Genomic DNA, 23,664 nt, shown 5'->3' with positions numbered 1-23,664 from the left:
GTGCACTATTGGTGATCACAGGCTTTGACCTGGAATAAGGAACGCAGGTGGAAGTACATACTTGGCTAGGTTTACATGAAGCCCACACTTATTTTGACACATTATTTTTAGTCAGCGCAACATATATCCAATATCCAAAGAAGCATAACAGAATATAGAAAGTGATGCAAATCAGGGTGGTCATGGATCTAATTGGTCAACAGATGATTGAATCATCATCACCAACCTAACCGGTAACAATCTTCACAAACATTAGTTAATGCAAATCCAGTCACTTGAAGTTCCCAGAGTAGCTGAGTTTTGACCAGATGACAAAAAATATGATCATTCCCCTTGATCTTGGTAGTGAACATTTCACATTGAATCAAAGTATATAAAGTCAGGGAAGGTCATGTCAGGAAATGAATCAATTTCCTGGGTGCAGAGGTAATGGAATTAAATTGTTCCTTTTCTGCTGGTACTCCGTATGTGCAGGTGTTTGTGTTTTCGTGCCTGTCTCCACATCTGCTGTTGAAAGCTGTGAATTGAGCCACTGCTATCATTTGTGGTCCACCCGGTTTATTTGATCAAAAAGCTGGCTCTGTTAGTTAAGTTTTTTTACCCACAGGCCTCCATGCCAGTTCCAGTAATACCAAGCGGGTATTGGCTGTCTTTCCCCTTTGGAGTTCTTCCACCATTGGTGTTACAAGATAAAAGAGTCAGCTTTCCTTTACCAGTCACGCTTATGCCTGTGAAGGACTGATTGGCCTCTGACCCAAGGCCAGGGAAATGGATGAAGGATTTCAGCACACAAACAGGAAGCTGCATTTTTAGCAAATACTTGTCGGAAAATCGCTGAAACATGCAGCGTAATTATGTTTATTTTTATTTATAGCATAGATGGTACTTTGATAGCAGGCAAAGGAATCTTTTTGGCTACTTTGTCATCACAGAAAAGTAAAAATGTCATCGGGGCAGCCTGTGGGATGTGGATAAGACTCAGCCTCTCTTTGTGATCTGTGGCACCCCTGTGCTCTGTTAAAGGCTACATGATGTCTGGGAGGAACCTTTCTTGCAGTTGTTACTCGTGTGAATGGCTTCCAGTCTCTGAATAACTGAATCCGGTTTACAGAAATCTTATCATGTGTGGAGGAGTAACCTCTGGCTCTGAGGCCTTAACTCATCAGTGATGCGTCTCTTATACACATTCTTCATTATTGTGCCCATGATGCACAGGGGTGCATGACGTGTCTTGTATCCCTCTCATTCTGTATCTGAGTCACAGAGCTGAAGCCAAATGAGAGGAGGAGGAAATGGCTGTTCCGATGAATACTGTAGAAGACACAGCCTTGTCTGTCTGAAAACCGTGAAGTCTTAAAATAGTTTTCAAATCGCATCCTGAATCAAGACAAGGAGCCCTATTTAATGCAACATCTGCAACATAACGTGAATGCCTCAAAAGGCTATTTAACAGGGATTCAAAAAGCAAGCTACTGTTAATAGTTTTGACATGAAATTATGTCTTTAAAGAACGTAAGATCTATACTGGAAACTGTTAGCATTTTCCCATTAAGCTGTAATTGTACTGCTGGCACAGTCATTTTCTCGCCATGGTGAAAACAAGTCTTTTGCTGCTCGGCAAGCTTTTGCTGCTTGACAGTCCTTTCAACTCATTGCTCTGTCTTTGGGTCGCGATTCTAATGGCTGTAGCTTGTGTACCGAATCAAGAATCAAGCACGAAGCACTTATCATCCAAATGTTATCTTTTTCCCCTCATTTTGAAGTGTCAGTGTTTTTTGGTTTTGCTTGTCCATTCTGGTTTTGTGCTCTGATTTTTACCCAGTTTGGAATAACCAGTCTAGCTTATACAATGTGTCCCCATAAGAATATGTTGCCTGCCACCATCTTGTTCTACAGTTCATCTGGTGAGCTGTACTGTCATTGTATTGAAGAACTACACCCATTGGGTTGGTTTACTTCACTTCACTTTGTCGACCGTTGACCTCTCTTAGCTCTGGATTTTCTTTTTCTTCTGTAAGTGAACTGTGGTACCTCTATGTATCCTGTGGATTTCATCCTGCGCCTGGAATTCAAGGAATGAAATGCAATTTTGAGTGAATCACATTAACTGAAGTTTTTTACTTCATATTCAACAGAGCTTGAAAAGATGTAGAGATCAGTGGCCTGATTGCTGTTCACTAATGTAGGTAGCTCAATTATGTGAACAATGAGGCTGGAAAAATAAAAAGAGTCACATAATGTTTAATTCTATTTTATTATTTTTATTTCTATTATGAATAATGCTGCATTAACTACCTCCCGTGGGAGTCATTGGCCAGCTCTGCGTCTTTAACCTAACTCAATAGTGTTTTTTTATGTACAAGTGGGAAAGCAACTACTGCTCTTCTAATTACGGATAAAGTGCAGTGCACAGTACTGTTACTGTTCGTCCATTAGCCCAGTGCTGACGGATTGTCGGAAGCCAATTAGGAACTGACTCAGAGTTTGCGCTGGGATTTATTTATTTATTTGCCTGCAGATTTGTCCAGAAGGATTTCAGCTTGTCGGACAAATTATTGTAATTCCAGCCATATCTATTATTAATGTATGAAAGATATGCAGGGGTGTTTAACAATGCGTAGCAAGATAATCTTGTATTTTTTAACTTCGAAAAAAAATAATCATAAAGATGAAGAAATGCTGGATGGATTGGGTAAAAAAAACAAAACAGACTTTTTCTCAACAAACGATGCTGTCATGATCTTGCATCATTAGTTGTTTATTGAAACCTGTTTTTCTTCTGAATAAAGAGAAGGGGAATATTCTTTTACTGAATAAAGATCTATCGTACTGAATTTTAAAAACCTCTTTAGGATAGTAAAGGCAATTTCTGCTGTTCATCATCAGGAATGGGTCGAGGACGATCCTAGAAGACACGGTAATTGGCTGTAGCCTGCAGTGCAGAATAATACACCAAACAACAAGACAATAAAAAAAACAATTTGCTGATATTATCAAGCTCATCTTCAGACCCATTCAAGTTTTGACTGAGTAAAAATTGCCTTTTTATAACAGGCAGACAATAACATTTGGGCTATGATAGCCAACCACCAACTTATGTAGGCTATGCACTGTACTTCCCACTGCAAACAGGTCTGTCACAGACTCGGTGGGCTGGGAAATGATTCAAAGGTTTATCAACTAACAATACTCACTGATTAAGCCTGTAACTTCATCTAACTCATCATTTACATGCCCACACGATCACTTGTAAAATGGCTCAATTGTCAACTTTAAAACTATAAACCAAGAAAAAAATAAACTCCTTTGATTTGGACACATTGTGAAACTACCTCTAACTGAAAACTTCTTGAAAATAAATATTGGATATCTCTGTGAGAGATGGTTTCCTTAGGCTAGTTTTTCTGTTTGGTTAGATCAGTGTATCGGCCTCCTGTGCTTTAAGCAATAAACCTCATGCCGGGAATATATTTGGCTAGACCTGGCAACCTCATGCCAAATTACCCATCAAATGCTGACTTAGATTAGAAACACTTGGTGCATTCACCCATCTTCGGTGTGATCTTCACATAGTGCGGCCTTGGGTGCCTTTTAATAATGTGTTCTGTAGGAAACTATGGAGATGTTTCAGATAGGGCTTGGGGCAATATCCTATTTGGTGTTTACACAACAGCATTGTGAGGAGCAGCTGAAGGAGACTGTATTAGGGGCTTGTTTACCGTGGGGGGGGGGGGGGGTGCTTGGTGGGCAGCAGCCCGGGGAAACATGACCGTACCTGTGCCATGCCCTCCCCGACACTGAGACGACGAGGAGAGGTGCAGGAAGGCCGTGCGGGGAATGGAAACAGTATTGTCCGGTATGGATGGCGGGTGTGACAAGGCAGGGACAAAAAGAGGTCTTTTGTGTTCTTTCTGTCAGTGAGAAGTGAAAAAAAGGGAGGGGGAAGAGAGGCGGCAGAGAGGTGCTCTGTACAGGTGTGCGCCGGAATGCCAAGGATGTTTTTTTTGGCACAGTGTCCCAGGAGTGTGACCAAGGAAAGCTACCCCAGGCAAAGAACATGTTCCTCCCCTAACCGCACAGTTTGGCTACTACAAATATGCCTGTGGCTACTGATATCTTCATCCAAGATCATTTAGATAATGCTTTAGTTTTGGGCAAACCAGGGTATCTGGTCTTGGGGAAAAAACTTGATTTTTCTAATTCATACAGAGGAGTTTATTTCCTCTCTCACTCTCACGCTCTGAATCAAATGCTGGAGAACACAGCTGCAGTTGTAATGCTCTGCAGAGGCTGCTGTGCTGAGTGGCGCATCCTGTTAAAGCCCTTTTCTAATGTGTAGACAGGCCCCACTGTCTGGCTTTGACTCTGGACTACACGAGTGCTGTTCACTGTCTGGTTCTGAATGTGGACCGTGCCAGTGTTGAGTGTGACCAGCTGCTTGAATGTTGGCACACCGTTAGCTCCAGCATCGTCCTGGAAAATGGGGGTTTCAGTTGGCCAGGATGACAGCACCTCTGTACACCAGCGACCCCTGCTGGCTGAATGGGGGCCTGCTCAATTGGCCTCCTCTGCCTCGGGGCTTGGCACACCTGATTCTGCTAGGACGCTGGTCAATGAGATGTGCTTTGTTACGTTTGTGTAACCTCCATGATGGTAGATCTCCAGGAAAAGGATTAGACGGCCCTGCTCTGAATCGTGTCTGTGTGAGCATGACTCATCTCAAACTACTCCACCTCACACACAATTTTTCAAACAATTTGCATCCCATATTTTTGAATGCCCAGTTGGTACAGTGTAGACCTGCCACACGCATTCTCTAAAGCCTATGATGCCAGCAGTCCACCAGGTAGGACTGCAACCGAATCCCTCCCTCCCTGAGCAGTGCTACATTCATCGCTACATGTCACACTGCGAGGGTAACAGCCGCTGCCGGTACTGTCTTCCTGACACCATAGGGTGTGAGAACCACACTGAGAGTGTTCTCTTCAGCAGGGCACAATGTGCCCTATTCACAGGTATCAGGCAGAACAGAGCGATATTAAACACAACATGCTGATGCATTTGATGTTGATTCCTGTTGATGCCTAGTTCTGTTCCTTCATTTTTTTTTTTTCTTGTTCATCGGTTAGCTGTCCTTTGTAGTAGATCCCATCACATTTTTTTAATAGGTCGTTGTGTCAGAATGTATAAGGGCAGGGTTGTGATTCACCTGTACTTATCTCCAGCATGAAAAGCTGTGGAATGAAGGTGGAGCCCAGGGCTTTGCCTCTAGCTGCAGGTGATCAAGTCTGAGCGGCTCAGAGAGACAGGCTGACATTCACAGAGGCTCGCTTCATTGTTAGTGTGGCTTTGAGGGCGGGAGTGGAGGGGGCTGGGGGCCCTTACGGAAAGGTGCGATGAGGAAAGGGAACGGGAAAAGGAGCTGATTGGTGGAGGAGATGTTATCGCCTCTGGGCCTGTTACTGTCTCCTTTGAGAGTTTTATCAGCGGCGTTTTGTTTTCAGCCCCCATTCGAAGCCGTCACCACCATCCTGCGCTCGTTCTTGTTAGCACGACGCTGAAAAGACGAAAGGCCATTGGCCCACTTTTTATGGCTTGAAAGGGTTTTATGTGGCAGCTTTTGTTTCCAGCCTCTGTGAACACCCACACACCCCAGCCACCCCTCATTGCTGTCTGCGTCTGGTACAGGAAGGTAAAGATAACCGTTTGGATTCTCACTCTAGCAGAAGTTGCTCCTTTGTTTTTTGTAGTCCTAATGGGGTTTGATGGGAAATGCTGGCTGTGATGGATGAATCACTGTACCAGGGCTTAAGGGGCCCCCTGTGGGGTGCACTGCCCCTGCTTCTTTTTGCAGTTTGGTGACACCAGGCACCTCAGAACTTCTATCACAGAGGCCTCCACACATGCAGCCCTTTATCCTGTGAGGAAAAGGATTTGGACAAAAGTTATGGGAACGTGGAAGTTCAGACTCCTTGAGTAACCCTTTATGACTGCATGTAAGGAAGGCGTTCTAGTTTGACCGAATGAAAGTGAAACAAGCTGAGGGTTGTGAGAAATCACAAGGGTTGTGAGGTTATGTGTGTGCCCCAGCTTGTCATGTAGATATGCATGCCATTTGCATCACTTGGTGATCCCAAGATCTGGACTTTTAATTCAGCGGTCGGAAAATGATCATTCAGCACATTTGGACTCGTATTCGCACGCACAAGGTTATGAATCGCCTCTTGTGTGGCTGGTGAACCGGTATCACGTGAGGAGTTAGTAATGAAAGTCGCTGTCAGGGCGGCTGAAGGGAACAGTCTGTTTGGCACCATGGGAACCCATCATGCTCTCTGATACAGAGCCTTCCCGTCAGATGTGGTTTCTGTGAATCATTGAAAGGCGTCTCAGAAGAAAGTTGGTAGTTGGATGTTTTTGCATTGCTATTTCCTCATGGCAGCAGAGTCATGTGGATATGAAATTAACATCTGTCTGTCTGTGGGCTGAGAAACTCATTGTTTCAAGAAATGTGATGGAGTTTTGAGGTGCGACAAACCTTTGCATAAAATATCCAGGGCTCCTTTTAACACAGACTGATGCAGGTCAAAAGACGTGCATCCCAATACTCAAAAAATGCATCCCCCTTTCCTCCACCTGTCTCCTCCCCCCATACTTCTGGTTTGCGACGTGTATTCAGAACGAGTCTCACTTTATTTTGTTCATCAGTACAGTCCAGCTGTCAGTCATACTGATCTGTATCACAGGTGGATGGGGTTGTCTATGGCTTCCAGGCCTGCATTCTGTTGGTTCCAATCTGAAGTATCTGCCAATAAGATCTGGTTATTGGCAGTGCTTGAATGGGAGAAAAAAGTGCCGGTACACTGAGAAAAAATGCAGCTGTGTACCAGTCCGTTTTGGCCCAATTCAATCACTGGTTCTACCACTGACAGCAGTCTTTTAATGGGGAGACAATATGGTTGGATGGGGGTGGAATTGAGTAAAATAATGAATTCAAATATGTATGCAAGAAAAAGTCTCAGTACTGCAAAGGGCAAGATGTACAAGTGCCAGTACTGTGTACTGTGGAATACCAGCACACTTCAAACGCTGGTTATAGATTGAAGAGTGGATGCCTTTACCATCCTCTGGTCAGAAAAAATGATCCTGTGTGCGATAACCTTTTTGCAAATTGAGAACCAGATTAAAGCTTGGCCCTTTTCCCTTAGAAGTGCTTTCGATGGAACCTCAGGATAAAAAGTGTTCCTGTGTTCTTGTTTAGAACCTGTACCTGTCTCTTCACTTTCTGCAGGGAATGCACTGATCACTGTGTGAATTCTAGCTTCAAAGAGACCCCTATTTCTAGTCACACAGAGATAATGAGAATTCTAGTTTGCCAGCTACCTACACTTTCCCGGAGTTTTCATTTCTTAAATTAAAAAGGTGTGTTATAAATGAAATGAAAGGATTTAGATTGGATTGGCAACGTCGGGCCCCCGATGGAAAAGTGATAACAGATGGTGGGATTGACTGTTAACAGCTCATACTCAATCCTCTTATGCCCTCATATAACCTGACTCTTCTACCTCCATCATTCTCAGCTTCGTGACACCCACAGTGGGATCAGGAGTGGGGAGTAAAGGGTTGCAGGGATTAAGGACAGAGAGTCAGCGACATATTTATGTGGTGTGGTGGCATATGCAGGTGGGCAGGGAACCCTGGTGCAGCTGTCAAAGAGCAGGATAGTAGTGGGTGAATACTGTGGCTTGCTGCCTCAGGACCAGGCATGATGAAAAGGATGGAATGGAGGGAGAGTGATGTTGTGGGCACTCAAACAGCAATGGAGGCCTACTTTCTGATAACCATGATACCATAACTGTTTTGGATTACTTTTTTATCAATTACTTTTCTGTGCTCAATTGATCTTGCCTGGTGCAATTGAGACAACCAAGAGGACCCATTTAATAGGTTCCCGTACACCAGACAAGCTCAGTAAAGCATAGAAGAGTATTTGAATCCAAAAACATTACATATTTGACCCAGGGCTGTATGATACCCAAAACGTCTCCACCCCCCAGCCCACCTGCCACTCCCTGTTCAATTACACATTAATTTCTCAGACCGCCTCACACACACATGAAAGGAGAACTGGGACCGTAAGCAGGCCTGGATATTTCACACAGCCAGGTCGGTTGGAGGGGGGAATGGCTTAGCATTCGAGACGGGATCAAGGACTTGCTTTCGGGAGGGCGGAGCGTAGGGGATTCGGAGCGGGGAGGGTCGCCTTGTTCTCCGACCCTGGACGAGAGGCAGCGATCCGGAAAGCTGCCTGGAATCTCCTGGATTCCAGACACAAAGGCAGGGGAAACAGAGATGAAAGCGCACTGCCTTTGTGGTGTATGGAGGGTGTGGGTGGTGCTGCTTTTAGGAGCAGGACAGGGGTCAAGTTCTAGAAAATTCCACCTTTCTGTCTGTGACGGCTTTTTCTCTTTGTCACTGAGCTGCAGGATGCAGATGTTGCGGGTACCTGAACCACTGGCTAGATTTAAAGGCGCTAAATGTGGTTCTGTGATGGAATGTAACCCAAGGAAAGCTCTTTGTGGGACAAACTAGCGTGAAAGGTGGTACTGACAGTAAAAGATGACAAGTAGTATGGAATCAGGCCTAAGGCCTGGGCATGGGTAAATTTGGTGGAGGTGTGCTTAGTTGGGTGAAATGTATAACCAAGGCCTAGCTATGTTTAGTCATGGCTTGGCTTGCTATGATTTCAACACAGGGAAATGGATGTTCTTGTGTTCTTGGTACAGTTCAGCAGTTTGGTTGTCTAGTAGTGAGTGTTTGCTATAACCCTTATTTGGTTCAATCACCACCCGAGTGCCTTCAACCTGTCTGATTGGAGTAGGGAATAACCAGGGAGTGGAGACAATATTTGTCTAAACCCTGTTTTCTCTTTGCAGGTACATTACATTACAGGCATTTAGCCAGAGTGACATACAATAGTGCAAATCAATCCCAGGGACAAGTGCGTTGAGGACCCTAGAGGAAAGTACTAGTCCTAGTGCGACAATATAGAATATGAAAGACAGGTAGGACATGAAAGACTGACTCATGAGTATTATTTAAAACAAGGCTGTCTCTGTAATAGTATAATAGTATTTAGTCTTCATTGGCAGTGTAGGCAGTGTTAAAATGCCTTTGAGCTGGAAAAGTGATTCAGTAATAATACACTGAAACACAGGGTACCGAAAGGGAGAGTCTTCTCACTAGGATCTGATGTTTCTCTCCGGTCAAGGGGTCATCCAGGGGCCTTAGCTGGGAGTCTTTTAGTGCTAAAACTGCCCTTGCCTGGAGGCCAAGAAACCCCCACCCTTTCCCCCCAGTTAAAATAGAGCAGTAAAAATAGAGTTAAAGACAAATTCTTTTTAATTGGGGTGTTCTCACTTCCCCCTACCCCCCCCTAGTGCTGTGACGGGGAAGAGTCACCTTATGTGGCTGTATACGTGCCACCGTCTTCCCCCAACCCGAGTGTTGGGGGCACTTAGCTGCTGGTAAATATTTAAGTGGAGCCTGCTGTGTCACTTTCCTGCGCTTGGTCTCATACATCCCCCACTCTCTCTCCATCTGTCTCTCTCTCTCTCTCTCTCTCTCTCTCTCTCTCTCTCTCTCTCTCGTACGCACACAGGCCAGACTCCTGTAGCCTTGTGCAGGTGTTACTTGTAGTAGTCTGGCTTGATGTCAGTGTGATTGGTTATTCCACCAGGGGAGTGTTCTTAGGCCAGCAGGGCGGGGGTAAGGTGCAGGATATGCATGTGCACGTTCTGAACCTCCAGCTCCTTCCATATGCTGTCATCCTGTTTGTGTGCTGAGCCTCTGCCTCCCGTGGCCTGCTTGTGCTTGTGTGCTGGAGATAGTGGAGCAATAAACACCAGTCTTTAAGCTTCATTCTTTCCACTCCATAATCCCCATGCTCATCATCATCTTTCCGACTTACTTCACCACCAATTCCCAGGGTCAGGGAATGCACTTTCCCTTGTTTTCCCAGCATGCTTGGGGTTAGTTCATCAGTTCAGTTGACTACTAGGGAAGCTTATTTTCTAGCAATACTAGAGAAAAATGCACAATACTAAAATAAAACACAGTAAACTGGCAACATTTAGAACAATGATACAACAACAATGATGCATTCAACAGTCACCAAATTACAAAATAAAGGACACTATATAGATATATGTATGAAGACCCTAAACACAAATACAGTGAAGGATATATTGACTTGAGCTAGTTACTAGCTATGTAACCCATGGTGCATAGTGGTAAGTAAGCATTGTGCATATTTAGCAATGGTCTTCCTGTATTCTGTTCTCCTCTGGAATGCACACCTTGTTCCGGGATTTGTGAGAATTCACTTGCAAAGTGCCTATGCCAAATACATTTTGATTGATTGGTTGATTGACCCTCCCACAGCAGTTGGCTGATTGATTGGTTGATGGTGGCAGTTCCTGGGTGGTGTTGTCAAGGCAACGCTTCCACTCGCACGCTCTGTCCCGGCCAGCTGTGGTCCTTCTAGGCCCGTCACATCTGTAATCAGACGAGACATTGTGGCAGCGAACATGCGGGCGTAATAACAAGGTGCAGCCAGCCGGCTCGGCCAGCGGGGAGGTGTTGACAAGGACTCCCCAAAGCGCCGTTCCCTCACACAGAGAGCCGAAACCCAGGCCCCTGAAGGCACGCTGGTGTGGTGCACCTCCCTGAGCACGTGTGTGATGCCCTGTGTTTAAGCTGCCTACATCATTAATGCAGTCTTTTGGGCTGGGGCGCAGACATGGCCCAGAAACATGTAGTCTGGAGTTTTCTCTGGGGCTGGCCTTGGCACTATGATTAAAGACCTGTCATACGGTGAGGATGCTAAGAGACAGGGCCATGAGGGGTTGGCCTCCAAAGCATATTTGATGGAGTTTCACACTGCCTCATACTTATTTTGTTGTTCGTGTTGGGATCCAGGTGTTGTGTTTTGTGTGGGAGCTTCACACTGTGTATAAAAACACAAACATCAGTAGTAATGTGCTGTGTATGTTTTGGGTTCGTTGTCCAGAACCCATATAACCTGAGCTGGGGCTCTAATACTGTGGTCTGCAGTTCTGTTGACCCGGTTGAGTGAAAACCCTTATGCTGGAAGGTCTCAGAGGTCCAGTCTGTGGTCACATGAGAGGGCATAAAGGCACTAAGGGGCTGGCTTTGGGAGGGATCGTGTGTCCATTGAGCTGCTGGTCACTTACCGTTGGCCTGTGGAATGCAACACTGCGCCTCTGAAGCCCTCCACTCCCCCTCTCCCTGCCCCCACCACCGGCCACTTCAGCCTGGGCAAAGCCCGTCACTCGGACTGGTGTTGTTTCAGCAAACAATGGCGGGGAAGCGATAGCTTTCAGAGTCAAACAAGAGGGGGCTCTGGCAACCAACAGCACATTGACAGGCTACACACACACATGCCCGCACACACACACTCCCACACACACACACACACACACACCCAGAAACACACATGCACACACACATACAGACAGGTGTAAAGCTGGGTCCTGGAATACCTCCATTTATTTATCAAGGGAGATAATGGAGTGCTCATCCTCTTATTTGTACGTGATGCACCCATTATGTTCAGTTAGGAGAGTTATGTGAACTGATTCGTCATTCTGTCTCTACTGGTAGTGCTAATGCATGTCTGTACCTCCTCTATTGGCAGCACTTGCCGTGATGGAGATAAACTAGTCAGAGACAGAGAAATCCATTCAAGGATGATATATCTTCAGTTTATCAACTAATCTTGTTACCAAACCTTCACTGTTGGGACAGGCCAGAGTAACCTTGCTACATTGCTCTGCTGTGTTGTTGCTGAAAGAAAGTAAGCACAGTAATATGCAAAAACATAAAGGTGACTGAATGGTGGACTGCCGGAAACCAGGCAGAACTTTCACACGTGGCTGCCATCTTATTTTCAAAGAGGTGTGCAGCACAAGGAGCCCTTGAGCTCCTCTTTGTGGTTTGCTCTGGACTGAAAGGTGTGTCGGCCCTTCTGAGAAACGTGCTGGTAGATACTGCCTAATAGCCAGGCGTGGCACTCTGTTTGCAGGCTGGGCTCCTAACCTGTGGTCTTCCCACCTCCTGGCTCGTGTGCACACATTTATTGTCCCTCTGAGAGGGAAGCATTTCACGGTCGGACCCAGGAGCCTTCTGTTGCTGTGACCTGCTCTGCAGGGAATTGCCCCGTAGCTCTCCCTGGGGGTCAGAGGTCATGCTTTAAAGTATTCCTGTGTTTTCTTTTCCACGGTCGCTGCATGCGTTTCCTCCTGCGTATCGTAGCAGCCGCCCTTGGCGAGGGGGGCTGAGGAGGGTCTACAGGTGGAATTTAAGCCCTCCTAACTCAAAAACGTTGGCTTGAGTTGGCTGGTTTACGAGCAGTTTAATGGAACTCCGTGTAGAACCACAGGTTTTTGATTTGATGAAAATTTGCCTGAGGGGGGCTGACAGGGACTCAAAGCCCCAGCCTGTAGCGTTCACAACCTGGCACTGTAGCTCCTCACTTCAGCACTAGGGTTTTCATGCTCTCAAAGTGAATCCAATCACATTTATTTTTACAGCTTAATTTAGAAAGGATTTGTCATAATGTACTTCAGAGTACAGCCTAGCCAAGACCCCCAGAAAGCAAGCCAGAGGCCACAGTGGCATGGTGCGAAATGCAGGGGAAATGCAGGAAGACATCTTGGGGTAACCAGACTCAGGAAGGGAGGCCAGCTCACAGTATGGGCCTATAGGGAAAGACAGGGCCGATTCTGTGAGCAATCTGTGGCAGTCTTGTGTGGTTGTAGGGGTACAACAGCTTATAATGCATTGCATTGTAATGCGCGTGTATGTGTATTGCTCTCCATGGTAACATTGTTAAAGTTAGAATAGAATATTAATGTGAAGAGTACAATATACTTTTATGGTACATTTTAATAAGTGTCAAAGTTTTAGCATATCGGCATAATTACATCTCTTTTGCCTGAGGGGAGTTCAGTGTGTTGAGCAACTTTCAGCTGAAATCATAATTTAATGAAATTTAATCTCCTCCGACCTCCCAACTGCAGTGTGCAGGTTCCAGGGCCAGCATCGGAATCTCTGGGTAGATTTGGATACACCCCTCACCCCTGATTGGTCTGTTCCTCTGTGTCTGGGCTCAACTGCTTTGTTTCTGCATCTGCGGAATACCTGCCATATTTCAGTGAGGGCAGGAATTTCCCAGATGCAGCCTTGCAACGAAGAACAAGTCGAAACACGGGGCAGCTTCGATTTGGTGGGTCAGAGAAGAAAGGAGAGAGAAAGAGAAGATGGGAGAAAGAGAGGGAGGACAAAGATCCTGTGTATTGCTGCTAGTTTCCTTTTCACGCCTCTGCCTTTTTGGTTTGTGCATGGGTCAGTGCCGGTCATTGGTTTTGCAGAAACTTTAAACCTTGTTGAACCCTAGAAAGCCTATGATTGAGCAAACGTCTTTAGAACGCAACACGAGCCTTCTGTCTGGAAGCTTGCAGTGGATTTTCCGCATTAGATTATTCCCTCTAATTAAATCCCGTATTGATTTGAAAATGCACAATTGGAGACACAGTTTTCAGTCTAAATACAACCCAAGTCTGGGAGTTAGTGACAGTTGATGATTAATTACAGATTTCAGTATTCGTGTGTAAAAGTAGTTCAGGAACTTCAATGAAAAGCAGGACCGTTTAAAATGTCCGAAGTGTCAATTGAGCTGTAATCGCGGAGGGAAGCTGATCTGCCCTTGTGGAGGAGGAGGAGATTCCATTTTAGAGCCATTTTACACAATTATCCCTCAAAGTTGAAAGCGTGAAAATGCTTTAGTGTCGTCTCATATGGCCGTGCTGCTCGACTTAAAGAAATGTCCCAGGGCACGTGCATGGGAGACGGCTACTGTCAGACCCACAGCGACGGCCGCTAGCTGCCAAACCTAAACTCAGAGGAGCCGTGAACGCTCCCTTTGTAAGGTTACCTTCCCAGAGCGGTGCCCCCCCCCCAGGGGACAGGGAGGGTGGAGAGGTCACGTCAGGGCCAGGGCTCTCCCGCTCTCCTGCCAGAGAGCCAGCCCTCCTGCGGGAAGCTCCCTGTTATTCCCGCCAAATCAGCGCAGCTCCCGAAACGCTAAGTGAAAAGCAGGGGTTAACACTCACTGCACGTGGTATGTTAAATAAGACCTGAGTCAGCCAGTCATGGAAGATCTTTCCAGTGCTGAGCCATATGCTGCAACATGGCAAAAGTCGATTGATAGATCTATTTCTCTATTTATCTATTTATTTATTTTATTATTATTTTGTATCTTTCATCTGAATTGCGGACAGAATTCAACAGGTAGCTACCACTCGGAAAGTATAGAATATTGTGTGTTTGCGCTTGTCTGTGCATGTGTGTGTGTGTGTATGTGCACGTCTGTGCGTGTGTGTTTGTGTGTGTGTATGTGCATGTCTGCGCATATGTGTTTCTGTGTGTGTGTGTGCATGTCTGCGCATGTGTGTTTCTGTGTCTGTTTGTGCACGTCTGCGCATGTGTGTTTCTGTGTGCGTGCCTGTCTGCATGTCCAGTTTCCGCTGATCTGCTCAGGTTGACTCTACCTGGAGCCAGGTTTCCACTGTAAGCATGCCCAGGCCAGACTCCAGGCTGTGTTTGCCAGCCTCAGCTACGACTGGAGGGATGCCCGGAGCCCAGAGTCCTGGCAGGTCGAATAAAGGCGTGTTGAGCATTTTTTAAAATAATGTAACCCAAAGTCTCTTTCATAACGCTTTCTCCTATGTTCAAGTTGCAGGCTATGTTTTTTTACCAGACCAGACCATTTTATTGGCTATCCATTTGGTTAAATAAGCCCCCTGCGTGTGTTGCGTACACATACATACATTTTTGGCAGTTGTGTAAAAGAGACCTTTTTTCCTCACCCATCGAAACTGTTGTTCCTTCTGCTCAAAGACTGAGAAGCAGCTTTATATTTACGGCAGATAGGTTCTTGATGTGATCTTTTAATAGCAGATATGTCTTGTGTAAATGAAACCTGGGCTTATGGTTGGAGGGGGTTTGTGCTCAGACATCAGAGAGCGGTTTAACAGAGCAAAGCCGTTCTTCCTTAAATAAACCTTTGGGAGCACGTTGTTTCAGCAAACCTGCTTTTTACACACCCTGGGGAGATGGCCCTTTTATTTAAAGACTCTCTTTACACAAGGCAGTATATGCTTTTGCTTTTACAATGCATAGACATGTATTTTTTCCCCACTAAAAACGTTTTGTCTTATATTCTTGTATAAAGTCTGAAGTCATCTTCATTCATTAGAAAGTACAGTAGAGGCTTACGAGTGCAGAAGTGATCTCAGCTGGAGAGTTGTGTCTCAGCCCAAGCTGAGCTCTGCCAGGACATGAAATGTACTTCCACTCCTCATCAGCCCACAACTCTCCCTCTGGCTTTCTGGCACCCTGTGGATAAAGAAAACATTTGCATTTTGGCAATTTTACACCACTTCCCCACCAAGGTGAAAGAAACGCTGCTGCTCAGCGGCCCTAAACGATGGCTATGAAACGGCATGCAGCGTCTCCAACGCCTCGCTCGGTCTGAGAGCCACACAGCACAAATGGTGAGGACCGTCAGCCAATCGCAGAGCGGCAAGCACAGCTTGTGAGAAGCTATTCTCTCTCTCCTTCTCTCTCTCTTCCTTTCTCTTCTTTTCTCTCTCTCTCCCCTCTCTCTCCCCTCGCTCCCTTTCTCATTCTTTCTCTCTTGCTTTTTTCTCTTTTTCCCCTTCTCTCTTACTCTCTCTCAGTCTCTCCCCCTCTCTCTCTTCCCTCTCCTTGCTCTCTCTCTCCCTCTCTCTCTCAGTCTCTCTCCCCCTCTCTCCCCACCTCTCTCTCTCCTTGCGTTTTGTTCCCAGGGCAGCTGGCTGAAAGGGGGACTGTTGTGGCCTAGGTAAAGACGTGGGGGGAGTGGACAAAGCCTGGGCAGGTTATGGCTGAAGGGGGAAGGGCTGTTTCCCTCTCTCTGGGCCGCAGACTCAAGGTCACTGTGGGTCACTGTGGTTAAGTCCTGAAAGTGAAAATAAATCTGAATCCCCGGCCATTACACGTCTGTCAGATGATCAAAGTGGCTCAGGACTGGCCCTGCACAGCATGACTTATTTGGGCTGTCCCTCTGTAGTGGAGACTAAACACGTAAACTGGGCTAATTAAGAAAAATTACAGCTGTAAAGCGTCTGATGTGCCCACTGCTACTCACATTGAGTACAGTGGTTTATATTGGGCTTCCTTATGCCCCTCTTACTGTAGGCGTTGACTAGTTTTTCCTCTTCTGTCATTTTCATCAGGAAGGAACATGTGAATGCTGGAATGTGTCTGAATGTGTCTTTAAAAAAATAGAGTAAAATATTTAAAATGCATTCGTATTTGGGTAGGTTAATGCATAAAAATGCCCCTTCACAACATATCCATGCTGACTGAAATAGTGAAAATGGCCTTATTGCCTTCTTGTCTCTTCTCCACAGTTCTGTCTCTCCAATCCATGAGGTCCACACACAGGTTGAATGCAGAAGGAATTTTAATTTAGCTGAGACAATTGAGTAAAGTTGAAGGGCTCTCTCTCACTCACTCTCCTGTCTCTGTCTGCTGCTGTTGTCATTCATTTCAGATCAGTGACTATCCGGCCCTGCAACAAACAGCTCAAGCTAGGTTTTGATTTGATTAGCTCATACCCAGCTAGACCAGCTTCATGCCCAGCTTGCCCATACTAATTTACCAGATCATACCCAGCTTAACCAATTTATAACCAGCTTGACCAGCTCAGTTTTCGAGTTGGTCAAGCTGGCATCACTGGATTCTACATCGGGTTTGTGAAATATAACTGATCCAGTGTTCTGAAAGGACAAGGGCTTCATGCTGTATGCACCGTGACCAGCACACAGTGGAGAGAGGTCTGCCCTCGACCTTCTGTTAAACAATCTGTGTGTGTTAGGCCCTCCTAGCATCCCACCATCAGAGTTTTTTTTTACCTTGGCTGCATTCAAATGACAAGATACAGTGCTTAAGCCTGGTTTCAATTAAACCCACAAAATTATTTGCAAAGAATGTTCTGTTCATTCAAAACCGACTAAATCTGGTGGTTGCACACTGGTTGAATCAAAGGTTCCAAAAGTGGAGGGGGGAGGGGGGAGGGGGGTTGACTATCTTGCAGTACTGGCCCAAATTAATGTAAGAGCCAATCCCTTTCAGATACTGGAACTGCAAAGATACAGAATTTGTATTCTACTCACTACAGGTGAATCTTGCACCAAAATATATTTCTTTCATCAGAAAAGCCTAATGCAATGCCTAAAAGAAATGGGTATGTGGTTATTTTCGTGCAACCAATATTTTGAGGGAATGGAATTTCAGCGGGAACCGTTGTGACTCTATTCTGCGATCGGGACCGAGTGCAGCCATGAATAAGCAATCAAACTGCCGAGAGCTTTCTCTGTTAGCTTGCATGAATAACACCATACTGCTGGAACATGATGAAATGGAACAATACACAATAGAAACGGCTGTGTTGGCACAAACAAGCATGCAATGTGTTTCAACATGTGTCTTCCCCTGCCTTTGAATAGTTCTGCGCTGCCGATCTGACCTCGGTTAGCACGCTCCAATAAGCGCTTGGTTGCTTATTCACGGCTGCTTGGTTGTATGTTTGCGTTGGCCCTTTGCTTTCCCTCTGCTCTGGGTGTGTACCCTTTCACTGAACTGTGTTCAGGATTATGAGTGTAATTGAGGGTATGTGTACAGGATCTATGTACACATTTGTATGATCAGGCATTAATAAATTTGACACATACAAACTTGTATACACACGTGCACACACACACGTACGACACACACTAACACACATGCGCAACACACACGCGCGCACACATTCTCACACACACACGCACACACGCGCACACAGGGCCTGCTGCAGATACTCCCTCACTCACTCACTCACTCTCTCACACACACGCACACTCACTCACTCACTCCCTCACTCACTCACTCACTCACATACTCACACTCTCTCACACTTACATACATTCACAGGCATATGCACTCACCCACACAAAGGACTCACTCTGTGTGCTGCTGTAGTCTATTCTTAGCCGTGGGTAAGCTGCTTGGCTGGCCAGGTTTCATACAGAAGTGGGATAGAGAGATTCAGCACTATCTGCAGGGAGGGACCCAGTGTTACCCATGGCTTCCTCTGGCCAATACAAATGTCCGGTCTTAATGTGAAATCTGGCTTTTAGTTTGCAACAAATGTCTTCCGTCTCCACTATTACAGGGGACAAAAATGAATTCTTATGGATATGATGACCATGCTACAGTCATAGCCCATTAAACGGTTCTGACACTGAATATGGACTGAATACTGACACAGCTACATTACATTACATTACATGATATTACAGGCATTTAGCAGACACTCTTAACCAGAGCAGATTGAACGCAGGGACAAGTGTGATGAGGACCCTAGAGGACAGTACGGTTCCGAGTCCTAGCGTGACCATCCAGATATAATTGGAACCCTTGAAGAATACATCAACTTATGAACTAGCATACCACGGTTGGCAGCTAGAATACCCTACCTGTACCTAGAGTACAATACAATATCTAATATCAGCTTAGATCAGATTCAAGTTTATTCAGCTCATTCAGTGACTTTCCTTCTGTTTTCTGTTATTTATTATTGCTTAAAAGGTACATTTTCCTTTCAATTTAGGCCCGCTACAGCTTGCACTGTTTTCTGGAAATGTACAGTGTCTATCGGGTCAAATTTTCTTTTGATTTCTTTTCACTGACTCTCCCTCCACATCCCGAGGGAGATGCACGTGTGTACAATCTTTGCTACAAAGAGTAAAGTGGCACCTGTAAATGTTGTTATGTGCAAACAGGCAGGTCTTTGAGCAGGACCGGTGTGCTTGCTTTCTATCGCAATGTTTACCAAACTGGGTGCGGGGAGAGGCTGGCGGACATCCATGACAACAGGTTCACGGGCACCGACGTTACACAGAGAGTCCCCTCATCTGTGTGTCAATGGCAAACACTGCAAATGGTCACAGCAGAGATTTAGTTTTGATATTAAAGTCGTAGGCACATTGTGAGCAACCAGCGTGACTAAAAGGATCAATGCTGGTATGTAATTTGACAAAATGTAACAATACATTGAAAAAATCAATAATGTGTATTAATGTTGTCGATATATTAATATATTATAATATCTTAAATAACCATATTAATATATGCATCCTGATGGTCATGCTGCTGACTGCTAAGGGAGATTTCGATAATGCTGTAGATACATCGCTGCTGTACAGAGGAGTACTTGTCCCTAGGTGCTCCTTAAGGGCTCAGGATGGGGACTTCACGTGCCCCGTGTAGTTCCTGGAAGGCAGAACAGAAACAGGCTCTCAGAGTGTCATCTTCTGGGTCCTCCCGTCTCCCTGTGGGTCAGCCTCCCCCTCCCCAAACTGAAAGGCCACGCCCCTGTCTGTGTGCACTGGGAGGTGACCCTTCTGAAGTGATCTCTCAGCGATGTGTTTACTGGGTCTGTCTCCACTCCTGCTTCCCCTCTCCCCCCCTCAAAACACCCAGTCTCTCACAGGGCCTTATGGGAACACATCGTAAAAGTGACCAAAATGACTGTGCGAAAAAAAAAAATACCAATCTTTTTTTCATTCATGCTGCATTTCTCCTGTACGAGCCTGTCATCACAGGGGGTTGGGGGGTTTGGGGGAGCTTGGGCGATGGTTGCGTGCCGGGCTTCTTCCTGCAGAAGTGGGGCGACCGATGAATCATTCATGGGGTGGCGGAGTCCTGACTGTCTGCCTGTTGGCCTCAGGCGCTCCTGTTTGGCGAGAGAGAGAGAGGGAGAGAGAGAGGATCCATTTCCTTTTAGTCCCCTCACTTTAAATTAGAGAGCGTGCACTCTAACCCACTGACAGGTCCCTGTGGGCGCGTGCCCTCATCACTTCACTGTAATCTCATTACCATGACGTCCGCGAAGCAGAGGGAAAGTCACTGCTGCAAACCCGAATTGGGGAAGACTCCTGAATACAACTGCTCGATGCCACTCCTACATACTAGACCCATATCCTTCCATAGCTGTACTTTCTCATACAGTGGAATGCTGCATGCAGTGGGGAGAGACGTGTGGTTTCAAGGTCTACCTGGTTTTCATCAGTTAAGTAGTGCCTGCATGTAATGGTGAAGTAGGCCCTCAGATAATGAAACGCTCACAGCTGACAAGGACACTTGATAGTACGTGAATTGAAAGAGAGAGAGAGAGAGACAGATGGAGAAAAAATGTAAAGCGATTAAAGTTCCATCCATCTCCTCATGTCCTCGTTCACTCTGTCTTCCTCTGAACACTCAGCGTGACCCTCCCCAGATGCCCAGGCCTCCAGCTTACGGATCGGTCGATCACAGAGGCAGAGCTGTCAATGACAACCTGCTCTGAAGACTGTCCAACCCTCTCATCTCATCTCCTGATCACTTACTGTAGCTGTGCTGTTAACCTCTCCTGCTTATCACAGGTGTCATTTCAGCTTTTGGCCTGCACTGCACTGCACCCGAGCATATGCACTCAGTGAGGGTCAGCCAAGTCCAAGCTCAAAGGGATCAGCTCTTTTTACTTTGCAGTCAGAAAGACTACACAGATATCTCTGATAAACAGATGTAGATGGTTGTGTGTGTTAGCATAGGGATTGCCACCTCCGTTCTGACTAACTCCTTGACCTCTCTTTAAACATTCTTTGAATTCTTTTGAATTCTCCAAACCCTCTTTGTTGGATTCTGCCGTGCTACTTCTTTCCCCAGACTGTCACAGTCTGGGCAGCCATGCAGCTGCCTCTCCTTCTCCATGATAACATCTTTGGGCAAAAAGCATTGGTCTTTCCTTCAGTAATTACCCAAGATTAATGTTCTGCCCTTCAAACAATGTGTGTATTTGTGATGGCCTTTTGTGCCCCAGCATGAGCCAAGTGTAATTTCAGCGATTGGCAGAGGCTGGATGCCATAGCTCTGGTGGCTCCACGATTGGCTGAGGCTGCCTGGTGTTTCCCTGGTGGCGCAATGATTGGCTGAGGCTGCCTGGTGTTTCCCTGGTGGCGCTACGATTGGCTGAGGCTAGACGGCATATGTCTGGCGGCTCCCTGATTGGTTGTGGCTGGCTGGTGTTTCTTTGGCGACGCCACGCCCGCCGTGATCTCGTTACCTCTGTCCCAGTGGCGCACCGTGGCGCGCGAGGCCGAGGTTTGAAGCGTTCCGCTTTCCTGCCCACTCCTGCACGCATTCACGAGTCAGTGCGCTGATGGGAGTCTTGGAGCCGTTCCACCAGGCTACCCACAAGCCCCGTCTCGTGCGGGCTGGGCACTCGCTGCAGCCAAGCTCTGCCGAAGAACAGGTGTTTAATGAATATCATTACCGAGTTCTCCAGCACTTTACTTTTTACTTTGCTGCCAGCATCACTTGTGTGTGTGTGTTGTAAGACACATGTGCACACACACACACACTGATAGAGCACTCCTCACCTTCAGCAGTTAAATATTGAATAAAATAAATTGATGTTCTGAAGATTATAATTAATCTCGCCATTTGGTAATGTAGGAAAATATATATTTGAATAATAAACAGGACAGCTGTGAGAGTGAGACTGAACACAAAGTTTCATGTACAAATGAAGGATAGGCTAATTAGCACCAGAGCACCTTCACTTGGTGCATTTAAATGGTAACACTGAAAGGCATGTTAAGAGGCATTCCGTCTAATTCAGTTATTTGAATTTTAGTTTTTAAGTTTAGTTTGCAACACTGTTAACCACCCCTGTGAGTCTTTGGATTTGACCTTGGGTGATCTCTCTCCCCTGGTTAGAATGTGTGAGAACTGAGACAGGAGATGGTTAGACTGTGACAAATGATTTCAGGAGCTTTCACACTCACCATACCCTGGCTGACTGTGCGCCTTGTGGTGAAATGGAGAATTTTGAATGAGGGAAGTCCATTTATCCAGTGGATTTTGAATGATGGGAGTACATTTATCCAGTGGATTTTGAATGAGGGAAGTACATTTATCCAGTGGGTTTTGAATGGGGGAACTACATTTATCCAGTGGATTTTGAATGAGGGAAGTCCATTTATCCAGTGGATTTTGAATGGGGGAAGTCAATTTATCCAGTGGATTTTGAATGAGGGAAGTCCATTTATCCAGTGGATTTTGAATGGGGGAAGTCAATTTATCCAGTGGATTTTGAATGAGGGAAGTACATTTATCCAGTGGGTTTTGAATGAGGGAAGTACATTTATCCAGTGGATTTTGAATGAGGGAAGTACATTTATCCAGTGGATTTTGAATGCGGGAAGTCCATTTATTCAGTGGATTTTGAATGAGGGAAGTCCATTTATCCAGTGGATTTTGAATGAGGGAAGTACATTTATTCAGTGGATTTTGAATGAGAGAAGTCCATTTATCCAGTGGATTTTGAATGAGGGAAGTCTATTTATCCAGTGGATTTTGAATGAGGGAAGTACATTTATCCAGTGGATTTTGAATGAGGGAAGTACATTTATCCAGTGGGTTTTGAATGGGGGAAGTCCATTTATCCAGTGGATTTTGAATGGGGGAAGTCAATTTATCCAGTGGATTTTGAATGAGGGAAGTACATTTATCCAGTGGGTTTTGAATGAGGGAAGTCTATTTATCCAGTGGATTTTGAATGAGGGAAGTACATTTATCCAGTGGATTTTGAATGGGGGAAGTCCATTTATCCAGTGGATTTTGAATGAGGGAAGTCCATTTATCCAGTTGATTTTGAATGAGGGAAGTACATTTATCCAGTGGATTTTGAATGAGGGAAGTCCATTTATCCAGTGGATTTTGAATGAGGGAAGTACATTTATCCAGTGGATTTTGAATGAGGGAAGTCCATTTATCCAGTGGATTTTGAATGGGGGAAGTCCATTTATCCAGTGGATTTTGAATGGGGGAAGTCCATTTATCCAGTTGATTTTGAATGAGGGAAGTACATTTATCCAGTGGATTTTGAATGAGGGAAGTCCATTTATCCAGTGGATTTTGAATGAGGGAAGTACATTTATCCAGTGGATTTTGAATGAGGGAAGTCCATTTATCTAGTGGATTTTGAATGAGGGAAGTACATTTATCCAGGGAAGTCTTTTCCTCTTTGAGCTCTGGCAAGGGAGGTGCATGACATGAATGGTTCCCTGAAAAGGAGGGATCAGCCCATGCATTATTCATTCTGTGACAGAGAGCACTTCGCATCACTGGCACGTTCCATCGGCTCTGCCAAACGGTCAAGAAATGCTCTGCACGTCTGCGACTTTGCACCCACAAACCTAGGGAACCCTTCTCAAGGAACTTTAGGGCTTAACCGTTCCCGTTTTTAAGCATTTAAGAGGTTTCTGCATCACTGTTTCCTTGTATAAACAAGTTTTAAACCTTTAAATGAAAAGGGCAGGCAGTGAATTTGCTATGAGGTCTAGCCGAAACCTCTGTCGAGTCGCAGGCATTGCCTGAGACAGCCTCACAAAGAAAGGCCCTGCGTTTCACCTCTTTATTTACAAACGTTCGCGCTAAGCCTCAGCTTAGATAATG

General features: G+C 45.6%; 1 protein-coding gene across 1 annotated transcript in view; it reads left to right on the top strand.

Annotated features, from left to right (window-relative positions):
• LOC133110204 (agrin-like) overlaps positions 1-23,664 on the top strand; it is a 219,270-nt gene that overhangs the window by 3,141 nt on the left and 192,465 nt on the right. The window lies entirely within an intron of this gene.

This window comes from Conger conger, chromosome 14, assembly GCF_963514075.1.
Source record: "Conger conger chromosome 14, fConCon1.1, whole genome shotgun sequence".
NCBI lineage: Eukaryota > Metazoa > Chordata > Actinopteri > Anguilliformes > Congridae > Conger > Conger conger.
The sequence above is the reverse complement of the archived record's forward strand: the minus strand, read 5'-3'. Positions and strand labels throughout refer to the sequence as shown.